Genomic DNA, 12,083 nt, shown 5'->3' with positions numbered 1-12,083 from the left:
AGAAATGGGCTTCATATAATGTAACCATGTGGGGAATCAAACCTTGGTCTTTGGCATTACAAACACTTTAACCACAGGGCTACCCTACAGGTATTATGAGAAACTAAGTTGAAATGAAACCTCCGTAAATATTTCAAGTACCTTTTTAAAAAGAAATGCAGAATTAACATATAAAACTAGACTGTTTATTATGTCATCATTTACACACTAATGTATGGTTCATTCGAACATGAGTGACATGTACAGCACTTAATGACACATGCTGCTTTGTCTGTCATTGGACTCTGAAACTGACAAGGTTTGTGATGTATTTCAGGTTCCATGTATCTATGCAATGTTTATACAAGTGTTGTAATATTGGAAACATTTTTACCATACCCCTGCTTCAGATTCAAGCCAAAGAAAACAGGAAAAATCTCGATTTTAGACCCATGGGCTTCATTTAACATGGGCTTATATACAGGAAATCCCAGTATGAAGCATCAACAGTACTTCAGCAGGGTTCCGAAACTTAATCGCAAATCTGTAATCACGTGACCAGTCATGTGACATCTAGCAACAGGTGTTGCCAGTGTGTCAGTCATACTCAGTACATTAGTAAGATAGTATACAATGCTGTTCTGTATATATCCATTAAGCATATACTATGATACTGTGGGAATGTTGCTGTGCTGTGATAGTGACTGGGGACATCCGGTCTCGCTCCGGTCAGTTTGTTGACCCTCAGGAGTGGCCGCACTGTTCTGTAGGTCACCAATACGCCTCTCTAAGTGGTCCTGGCATTTCAAAACATCATCCATCTTCAAAATCAAACACAATTCAGCAATTACTGAATCTCCGGTTAAACTCCTTGTTTTGTTCTCTTCCGACATTTGGCGTCTGCTCGGGGAATGTACTGAGCATGACTGTGGCAATATGTTTAACAATTTCACGTTTGAAATTTGGTGAATAAATTCACAATTTAACATCAGTTGTTTGTAATGACTGGTCATGGTGATGTAAGTTCACTTAAATCATGTTTCTGGGTCAGTAAATGTATGCCAGTTTTTCGGTTATGTCGAACCTCAAATAACTCAAAGTATTTATATAAGTCCTTTTAACTTCAACACAATGGTGTTTGATCTGTTTGGCATTTTAGAAGTTGATGAAAACTAAACTCACTCACTCTTACAGTGGTGTTTGACTGTAGTTCTAGTCTGGGAGTATCTTATCGAGGCAGGGGTGTGGTGAGAAAGTTTCACAAAACTCGTCCCTTGTAATCAGGGACTTTTATCAGGTGTTGTTGCTGTTGTTTCTATGTTGTTCTGGTTGTACCAGTAGCACTCAATATTGGAACAAACAATGTCAGTAGATCGGTTATGTGATTTAAAATTGTACATGGACATTTGTTTTCTTGAACTGTTGCCCTTTTTCACAGAATCATGCTGTCTATATTATATTCTTTTCATACAAATTTTAAACAAATCACTGTTGCATTCAGGAAACATGTTTTGAAATTTATTTAATTTCCGTAATCATGTACTTTGAATCGTATCATGTTGCACATCAACATGAAGCACAGAATGTGAATGAAGTCATGTGACTGACAAGGGTTTATCATGACAAATTGTGTCCGGGTTAGAATTGATCTTCAGTAACCCATGGTTGTCATAAGAGGCGACAAAGGGATCTTGTGGTCAGGCTTCGCTGGCTTGGTTGTGACATGTCATCGTATCCCAATTGCTTAGATCGACGCTCATGATGTTGATCAGTGGATTGTCTGGTCAGGCTTGATTATTTACCGACAGCCGCCATATAGCTGGAATATTGCTGAGTGTGGCGTTAAACAACCAAACCAACCAAAACTCGGTACGTAACCATAGTGACAGTTTGTCACAGAATTGCTGTGATTATTATCAATGTACAATAGCTTATCGCCATTTTATTTTCTTGTGGCCTGGGAGTTTTGTTTTTGAATGAAAAAAAGAAATATTTTTCACAACCTGTCACATGTTAACTGAACAGTATCAGCATCGTTTCATCTTTTACATCCAAACTTTAAGAATGTCTCAAACTGAACTTGTTTTGCATCAGCATAATTATTATATTTTCTTGTCTGGACAAGTTGTTTTTCTGAGATCATTATCACATATACCACTAACACAGTTACCCATTTAAGCTTCATTGAAAACAGCAGAATCTGTCTGTTGACAGCTGTAATTTTTGTGGTTAACAATATGGAAGACCCACACATAAACTGGAGTACAGAGGGCTTGAATATTTCATAGAGGGAGACTGCAAGCTATAAGGTTCTTGAAATAGCAATAATATGGAAACTTTCATAATTTGTGCAGTACATGTATATGGATACAGTTAGGGCTGCAACGATTTGGTTAGATTCATCGAAAATCGAATCTGACATCTTAGTTTCAATTTTCAATAAAAATTATCACTATTTTGATTCGATATTTGAATACCTATTGAAATTATTTCCACACAGCCAGAATGTAAGTTTGACTCCAACTCGAGCAGTTTCGAGCGCTGAAATAAGACGAAATGTGATTGGTTGACACCAGGCTAATTATCCAATGAGAATTGTTGTTAGTAGACATCGCCAAGTTGATGATGGATTTTCTAAAAAAGCCGATTCTGAGAGTTAAATGAAATCTCATGATTTTACTTGTATGAAGAATCTAATCGAAAATGATCAAATTGTGTGTCCAATATCAAAAATCGAATCGAATCGAGGTCTGGGTGAATTGCTGCAGCCCTAGATACAATTATTGAACATATAAAGAGAACATATAAAGAGAAGCTTTTTGTAATCAAGGTACAATTTCAGGGGTGGCTTTAAAAATATTAGCTCTTTTCTCATAGGCCCAGTCATCTAAAGGCAGAGTAAAACAGAGTTGCTTCCCTTTGGGAGGTTGGAAATTTGTAATACTGAGTTTGAATCCCGCTTTGCCCTGATTATGTCTGTATGTTTGTCAACATCTTACCGATACTTGTGGGCTTCGCTAAAGTGGTAAATGTCGAAAACCTGCATCCATTTGTAATATCTTTTCACATAAATCAGCTACCCTTTTGTTGGACTGAAATATTGTTTAAGGCGCCATTAAACCAAACACTCCTGATCAGTATATTGTGGTTATTGTCGGAGCACTCAGTCAGAGAGGTCAACTGACCCCTCAAAACTGAGGCTTCAACTTTGACCATTTTGAGAGCTGGTTGTCCAGTTATGTTTGCCCTCTGATAGATCGACTGGCTTCTGAATCACACACCCTCAAAACTGAGGGTTCAACTTTCACAAAGTTGAGAGCTGGTTCTCCAGTAATAGGTTTGCCCTTTGATAGATCAACTGGCTTCTGAATCAGACACCCCTCAAAATTGAGGCTTCAACTTTCATAAAGTTGAGAGCTGGTCGTTAAGTTACATGTTCGACCTCTGACAGATCAACTTGCTTCTGAATCAGAGACCCTCAAAACTGAGGGTTCAACCTACCTCTACCTTGTCATAGTTCAGAGTCAGTTGTATGCCCTGTGATCGATCAACTGGAACCCTTCATATGTGAGGGTACACCCTGCACCTACCTTGTCACAGCAGATTGCTGGTTATTCTGTTGTAAGTTCAAACCCTGCTAGGTCTACTGTCATTTTGTCTGTATTTATTAACCTGCCTTACTTTTATCAAAGTTTATGTATTACATATCTTGCATTATTTGTTAGTGTTGCCATCATCCTCATCACAACACTAATTAATATCGTTAAGACCACCTACTCATTCACAATATTGTTGAATAAAAATATTATGGTCCTTAACTTAGTCAAGAGTGTTTTAGTCAATGTTTCAAATAAAAATAAAAAACATTGACAATGATTTGAAATAAAAGGTAATTTGCGTCACTTTATGAATTTGAAAAAAAAAAATGCCACAGTAATAATGCCTTGTTTTAAGCATCCTTGTGCTTAAGAGAACCAAAAATGGTTTTACTCACCAAATATATATTATTGTTTATGGCTCCCTTGAACATCTGTTGTATATATTTTGTTTTAAAGGCTTGTTTTGTTGTATTTTGTCGAAATAACTTCTGAACAGAATGCAAAGATTATGCAAATTGTGAGTTTGTCTGTAAGACTTTGTGTGCTGATTCATGTTATTATTTTCTAAGTGATTATGGCAGGTGTATAGTTTATATTTATACTGTCATTCTTTAATTGAGGCATCATTTGTAAAAAAAATGGAAGTTGTTATAGATTAAAGGACAACTGAATTTGTGAATGTTTGTTGTTTGTTATGCAAACTTTTTAAAAAAATGCAATTGAATTGGGTTGTTGAAATATTTATATAATAAATTAATGTACATTCTTTAAAACAAATATTTTTCCCAGTGAAAACCAGGTTAGAATTGGATTTCAGCAACCGATGCTTGTCAATAGAGGTGACTAACGGGTCAGTCAGGTGGTCAGGCTTGCTGGATACATCCTCAGTTATTTACACACAGAGCGATTGTTTTAGGGTAAAAGATACGATTTTTATGACTGGTTTCAAACTGAAATTTTGCAATCCTGACTACGGTAAATGTGAAACACGTTAACATGTCTTTCTCTCTCTGTGTATATATATGCATAGTATATATAGTGATACAGGTTAGCTATGAACATAATTTCTTTTCAGTTGCCACGGTAACGAAACAATAAACAGACAACCAAGTAGATAACAATGTATTTTTATTTGCATGATATTAATTATGATACATCAACAACAACCTGATATACGATATAATTGTGCATACCTCCAAAATCTATATGCCATATGAATCACAGTAACAGGGTAGGTACTGAACATTTCTAATAATCTCATATCTGAGCACATTCTACCACGAGTACCACATGTGTTGGTTATATGAAGGTGTCCTTAGACACTTGGTTAATGTAGGTAGATCTACATTGGGACTTCTGTGGGGTTAGGATGCATTAGGTCAAGTGGATGGTGTGAGGGTCACCAGGGTGGGCTGAGGGTCAATGAGATGGGGTGAATGTGGGAGGGTCACCAGGGTGGGCTGAGAGTCAGTGGGATTGGGGTGAATGTGGGTGGGTCACCTGGGTGGGCTGAGGGTCAATGAGATGGGGTGAATGTGGGTGGGTCACCTGGGTGGGCTGAGAGTCAGTGGGATTGGGTGAATGTGGGTGGGTCACCTGGGTGGGCTGAGGGTCAATGAGATGGGGTGAATGTGGGTGGGTCACCAGGGTGGGCTGGAGCTGAGAGTCAGTGGGATTGGGTGAATGTGGGTGGGTCACCTGGGTGGGGCTGGGTGGGTCACCTGGGTGGGCTGAGGGTCCGTGGGATGGGGTACATGTGGGTGGGCTGAGAGTCAGTGGGATGGGGTGAATGTGGGTGGGTGGGTGTGGGTGGGTCACCTGGGTGGGCTGAGTCACCAGGGTGGGCTGAGAGTCAGTGGGATTGGGGTGAATGTGGGTGGTCACCTGGGTGGGCTGAGGGTGAATGGGGTGGGTGGGTCACCTGGGTGGGCTGAGAGTCAGTGGGATTGGGTGATTGTGGGTGGGTCACCAGGGTGGGCTGAGAGTCAGTGGATTGGGTGATTGGGTGTCACCTGGGTGGGCTGAGGTGTGGGTGAATGTGGGGGTCACCAGGGGTGGGCTGAGAGTCAGTGGGATTGGGTGAATGTGGGTGGGTCACCTGGGGTGGGCTGAGAGTCAATGAGATGGGGTGAATGTGGGTGGGTGGGCTGAGGTCAGTGGGATTGGGTGAATGTGGGTGGGTCACCTGGGTGGGCTGAGGGTCAATGAGATGGGGTGAATGTGGGTGGACTGAAGGTCAATGGTTGGTTGTTTTAACGCAGCACTCAGCAATGTTCCAGCTATTATGGCGGTGATCTGTAAATAATCGAGTCTGGAGCAAACAATCAAGTGATCAACAGCATGAGCATCGATCTAAGTCAGCGAGGCTGACCACCTGATCCTGTTAGTCGCCTCTTGCGACAAGCATGGGTTACTGAAGACCAATTCTAACCCTTACTGACACAGAATTTGAAACAAGGTTCACGATGTCTCTTGCCTGATGGTGTGTCCTGTGTTAGGTTATTAGCAATGTGAGATCTCGTAGACCAAATAATGTCTATTCTTTCTTTTGTGCACGGCTTTCAACAAATCACATAAGCCCACACTCGGAGAACACTGGTGTAGCAGTTACTGACACAGGATTTGAAACAAGTGGTGCGAAATCTCTAGCCAGATGGCTTGTCCTGTGTCATGTGATTAGCAATGTGAGATCTTGGACTCAAAAATGTCAGTCCTGGGACCTAGTGTGAATGAGTCCGATGGCATGAAATGGAACCACAACAAGGATAGGGCAACTTGACTTGAGGTAAACAGGTTGTGTGGTGGGTATCGAAAAAGAATATTCATGGTATGGGTTTTAGGTATGGGGCAAGGATATGTGCTTCCCGGCTGGTTCTTTAGGGGAGCGATTGTTGGTTAGACCAGACATGTTTTACATCCAGGTTTACGGATATATTTGAAAATTCAGATAAATAATAGGTATTCCGTTTTCATACCGGTACTTAATTTTTGTTCAAATTTCGGTGGAAGTGATGCAGATGGGAAGGTGGATCTGTAAACTACTTAAGTGATGAAGTAATGTTGTGTTGGTGATGTGACATATACTATTCACACTTTGTTAAGGATCAAATCATGGATTCAACAGAAAACTATGAAGTGGGGTCTAATTTGGTATAAATATCTAAGCTTATTGTAAGCATGGTTCCTAGGTTTCAGTATGTCATTGCATCTTGTGGATCCCATACCTGCTATTGACAGGTGCTGTTTATTTGTCAATGACTCGTGCCATGATATGCAAAATGGTTGATTAGAGCCATGAAAACCGTTTCTATGGTTACTCCTGTACCAAGTGCATAAGGTTAGATTCAAGTGACTGTTTGCCTAAAGAGGGGTTACCATATTATTATTCATCCAGTTTTAAATGGATACAATTTCAAATTATTAATCTGTTTAAAGTTCTGAATTTTTGTGATCCTTATCAAAGTGTGAGTAGTATATATATGGAGTTGTGATGGTGTGAGAGATGGGGATGTGTTGAACAATATATATGTGAGGATGGTGTTGTGAGAACAAATGCAGACATATAAATTTAGAAAAAGTGAGGTAAGGGTTATGTAAGCTTCCTGGGGTTAGATATAAAACGAGGGTGGGGATGGGTACCTGGGGTATAAAACGAGGGTGTTGAGAGGCTGATGTAAGCTTCCTGGGATGGATGTTGCTGTATTGCTCTCACATCATTAAGGCTGATGCAGTGTGCGAAATAGCCACTGGCCCGCTAGCTCGTGGCCCAAAGCCGAACTGCATTACTCAAAAGAAGTTAAGGACACCCCATGTCTTAACAGCTTGACTATAGTAATATTTATGGATAGGACAGATTAAAAATAGTAATATTAAAGAACTGGGCGGTCCATGACAGATTGACTACAGTAATATTAGTGAGTGAGTGAGTTTAGTTTTACGCCACACTCAGCAATATTCCAGCTATATGGCGGCGGTCTGTAAATAATCGAGTCTGGACCAGACAATCCAGTGATAAACAGTATGAGCATCGATCTACGCAACTGGGAACCGATGACATGTGTCAACCAAGTCAGCGAGCCTGACCACTCGATCCTGTTAGTTGCTGGCTTACGACAAGCATGGGTTACTGAAGATCAATATTCTAACCCGGATCTTCACGGGTTACAGTAATATTAAAGAATATCATGTCATAACAGATTGACTACAGTAATATTAAACAATCTGTGCTGTGTCCAATGATATTTAAGAATCAGGGGTCCATGTCTTGACCCATATTAATGAACTGGGTGGTCCTTAACCTTTTTTGAGTAGAATAGCTGATTTGCAAGCCACTCTTGGTGAGTTATTTCGTACGACCGATGAAGGGTCGGGATGGGAATGGAAGGGACACAATGACCATGACAATACACAACAAAATATAGTTCCTCTAAACTGATGCCATTTAAACAGATATTTCACAACTCGACAGTCGTGCAGCACAACACATTCTTTAAATATAAACAAGTACCATATTTGTTATAATAAAAGCACTGGGCACTTAGTTCTGGAGGTGGCAGCAAGGGTGGTCCTTTTGCTCACAATTATGTTTTATTACAAAAAATGTCATTTGGAGAATTTTGCCCAGATGGTTAGGAGGGGCTTTCATTGGATAAATATGGTAAGTGAGCTTAAGCATGAGATGCAGCACTCCACCTGATGATGAGACTGACGACTTCTATTGGTTATGTCATGTACAACTCAACAACAAGGGACACATGTTCTATGTTTGAATGGGAACACAGGGCTTTACACAGTGGGCCACAAATGGATTCCTTAAAGGGGCTCTTTGAGTACTTACAAAACACTGCCAGGGGGAATATGTTCACTTTAAGTCCCTTAGTAAATTTCCTTTATGATTATTTATAGTGAGCGAGTGTAGAATTTTGTGTTTTGCCATTGTCATTCAGCAATATGATATTTCAACAATATTACCTGATTATTTCAGCAATATTATCTAAATATTTCAGCAATATTCAAGAATATCACCATTACATTTCGGGAATATTTGCCACAATATTTCAGCAATATGAGCACAAGATTTCACCAATATCTTTCATGATATTTCAGCAATATTACAGCAATATCCCTGGAATATTTAAGCCATATCTAAACAGCATTACTTCTGTTTCATGATAAGATTTCAGCAACACCATAGGGATATATAAGCAATATTTCAACAATATTAGCAAAATATTTTGGTAATATCCCAGGAATATTTCAGCAATATTACTGCAATATTTCAACACTATCGCTGCAAGCAGAACCCTGTTAGACAAAGCGATCTTAGTTCTACAATTATTGATCGGCTATGTTAAAGTATAGGAGTTGCGATCATAAAAGCCAGCTTTGTCTAACAGGGCCCTGAACCAGAGAAGAGCAACGTGACATCCTATCTTGCTAAGCAAACACTGTTGCCAATTAAACAATTCATCTGATCCACATTTAGTTTCCTTCAACAATTCATCTGATCCACATTTAGTTACCTATAAGAATTCATCTAATCCACATCAAGTTACCTTTAACAATTCATCTGATCATCAAGTATTTGCCTCTACTCACCCAGATACAGGTAAAATAGGATACAATATATACAACGGGAGATATAAATATGTATATATACAGACATACAACCATCTCAAAGTGCCCCTTTAATCCTTGTTTGCAGTGTATACAATTAGGCCTGAAAGAACTGGGTTCCTTCTCACCCTTTTGTTGAAACATCAGGGCAGCTATATCAAGTACCCCAGGACCATCCCTAATTTGGAGTGAGTGAGTGAGTGAGTGTATTTTTAAGCTGCTTTCAGCAATATTTCCAGCAATCTGATGACAGGGGATACCAGAAATGGGCTTCACACATTGTACCCAGGTGAGGAATCGAACTCGGGTCTTCAGTGTGACAAGCGAACACTTTAACCACTAGGCTACCCCACCAACTCCCCTAATTTGGAACACTGATTGTGTGAGTGAGTGCATTTAATGCTACTTTGGAAAGGGGTCCAGCTATGTCACAGTTTTTCAGCAACATGGGAACGCCTGAAGTGGTGCTTCACGAGCTTAGGCACAGTATTGACAAGCCAAAACATTTAATGTGGTGAACTGGAATTCAGAACCATGATCATAGGTTCCTTGCATGCACAGGGGACACAACTCTGCACAGTCAATTTTGGCACCTAACATTACTAGGCAACTCTTGGCCCCTCCCTGTGTGCAGGGAGCTGATAATATGTGTATTTCCTCTATTAAATACCAAAAAATGTCTTTAGATAATACTCTAAGGGTTGGAAAATTATGTACAAGCTCACCAGTGTGGCTTAACAATTACTGAACATTTCTTTTCAATTTCACCACAAAACTTTCTGGTGTTATTAAATATCTAGCATGAGTTAGAGACCAAGCATTACACTAACATTTACAAGAGGAAATACTGTATACCACAAACAGGCTAGCTACATGCATAGTGTGAGGTTCTAAGTTGTATACTATTGCATAGGCTGACCAGCTATTGGTCAACACACAACACTGGCAGGCTAGTGTTCACAACACAGCACTGACAGGCTTGTGGTCACTACACTTCACTGACCAACTTGTGGATTCTACAGCTGGACAGTCGGCTAATGGGTGGTATATGTGAACAACCTTTTCTGTGCTAACTATAAAACAGTTCCATAAAACACCTACATGTGTCCGTCAAGTAACATATACCTTATGGCTAAACATAATGCCATGCTAATAGGTTCTGTAGCTCACCTGTCTCAATGTGACCAAGCTAAATGAAATTTGGAACAATCTGTCATAAAGTACAGGAACGATTTTTTTTTATGGATAGACAATTTCTTAATTGCAATGGATGTGACGTTTCAGTGTTATCAAGCGAGATAACAGGGTTAGCATCTACACCGAAACATTGCATCCATTGCAATACAGAAGTTGTCTATCCATAAAAAAATCGTTCCTGTACATCATCCCAGCTTCCAAACGCCACTCAAAGAAATCAGTCATAAAAACTGAACAAGCTGACAGTCCTTACCTATTTAGTCTAATTATTTAGCTACCGGTAATTTTAATGTTGGATTGGAAAATAATGAAGTTTACAATCAACAGTATTGGTTGATATAACCTGGAAAATGTGAACCCCTGGTTCAGGTAAACTATAATGAACATTTTCAATTCAAGCAAACTTCAGTGAGTGAGTGAGTTTAGTTTCATGCCGCTTTTAGCAATATTCTAGCAATATTCTAGCAATATTCCAGCAATATCACGGCAGGGGACACCAGAAATGGGCTTCAAATGTTGTACCCATGTAGAATCGAACCCGCATCTTCAGCATGACAAGCTAACGCTTTAACTGCTAGGCTACCCCACAGCCCGTCAAGCAAACTAAAGCCATCCAAACAATTCACCAAGAGGCAGCCATTTTCAATGTGCCATACTTGCATTTTGATTCGGTCTTGATTCCCAAAATATATTGACAATTCACCAAGAGGTAGCCATTTTGAATGTGCCATAGGTACTTGCATTTTGATTCAGTCTTGATTCCCAAAATATATCGACAATTCACCATGATGCAGCCATTTTGAATGTGCCATACTTGCATTTGATTCGGCCTTGATTTCCCAAAATATATCGACAATTCATTTTGAAAGATATATTGACAATTTACCAAGAGGCAGCCATTTTGAATGATATATATCGACAATTCACCCAAGAGGAGCCATTTTGAATGATATATCACCACGAGGCAGTCATTTTCAATGTGCCATACTTGATTGATTGGGTTTTGATTTCAAACCAATGAGGAAGCAGATTCTTAGCTAAGTAAGTGATACAAGAGAATGAGAAAATCTCACTTCCAAGTCAAAGTTTCTGTGGTAGATCAGTTCAAAGTATCTATTCACACAGCAAACTAAAGTTTGACAACACATGTTGTTAAAACTTTAAAAGGTGTCAAACTCACGTGTTCAAACGTCAAACGAAAGTGGTCATTCTTTCATGTCATTTGTGCGCCATGTCACATCACATGACAATTTCTTTGACTGCGATTGGTTGTTTCTGAACAACACGAGTTTGACAACTCTTCACATGTCAAACTCGAGTTGGACAACACCGAAAGTTGGATGGAAAAGTTGGTGAGAATAGAGACCGATCCTGTTTCTCCACAACTGTTTGACAACTCTGAAATTGGTGTTGGTGGCGAGTTGTTGGAATGTGCACACTCTCAAACTTTGTTTGATGTGTGAAGGATGCTTGAGAAAGATGATATGATACACTGGGTGATGAAAGATCTATCTTAAACAGGCACTTATTTTAAAAGATCCTGAATGGTACCAATGATATTTATCAACTACCCTTTGCTTTTGCCTCTAGTTCATCTTGGCACAATGCCAAACATAATCACATCAATTAGATGCTCTCTACATCCAGGTCTGACACCCCTCCATCACATAAAGCTATCAGCATCTCCTGAAT

The 12,083-nt window shown here is 39.6% G+C and overlaps 1 long non-coding RNA gene across 1 annotated transcript; it reads right to left on the bottom strand.

Annotated features, from left to right (window-relative positions):
* Positions 1-4,689: 4,689 nt before the first annotated feature.
* LOC124264351 lies at positions 4,690-5,563 on the bottom strand. Its single transcript, XR_006895109.1, has 2 exons — positions 5,500-5,563; positions 4,690-5,276 (listed from the first exon to the last, which is right to left on the bottom strand). It is a non-coding gene; the product is annotated as an uncharacterized LOC124264351 (long non-coding RNA).
* Between the last annotated feature and the right edge of the window lie 6,520 nt (positions 5,564-12,083).

This window comes from Haliotis rubra, unplaced genomic scaffold, assembly GCF_003918875.1.
Source record: "Haliotis rubra isolate DU_JTF1 unplaced genomic scaffold, ASM391887v1 Scf92, whole genome shotgun sequence".
In the NCBI taxonomy this organism is placed as follows: Eukaryota; Metazoa; Mollusca; class Gastropoda; order Lepetellida; family Haliotidae; genus Haliotis; species Haliotis rubra.
Note: the sequence above shows the minus strand (reverse complement) of the source record. Positions and strands in the feature narration are given on the sequence as shown.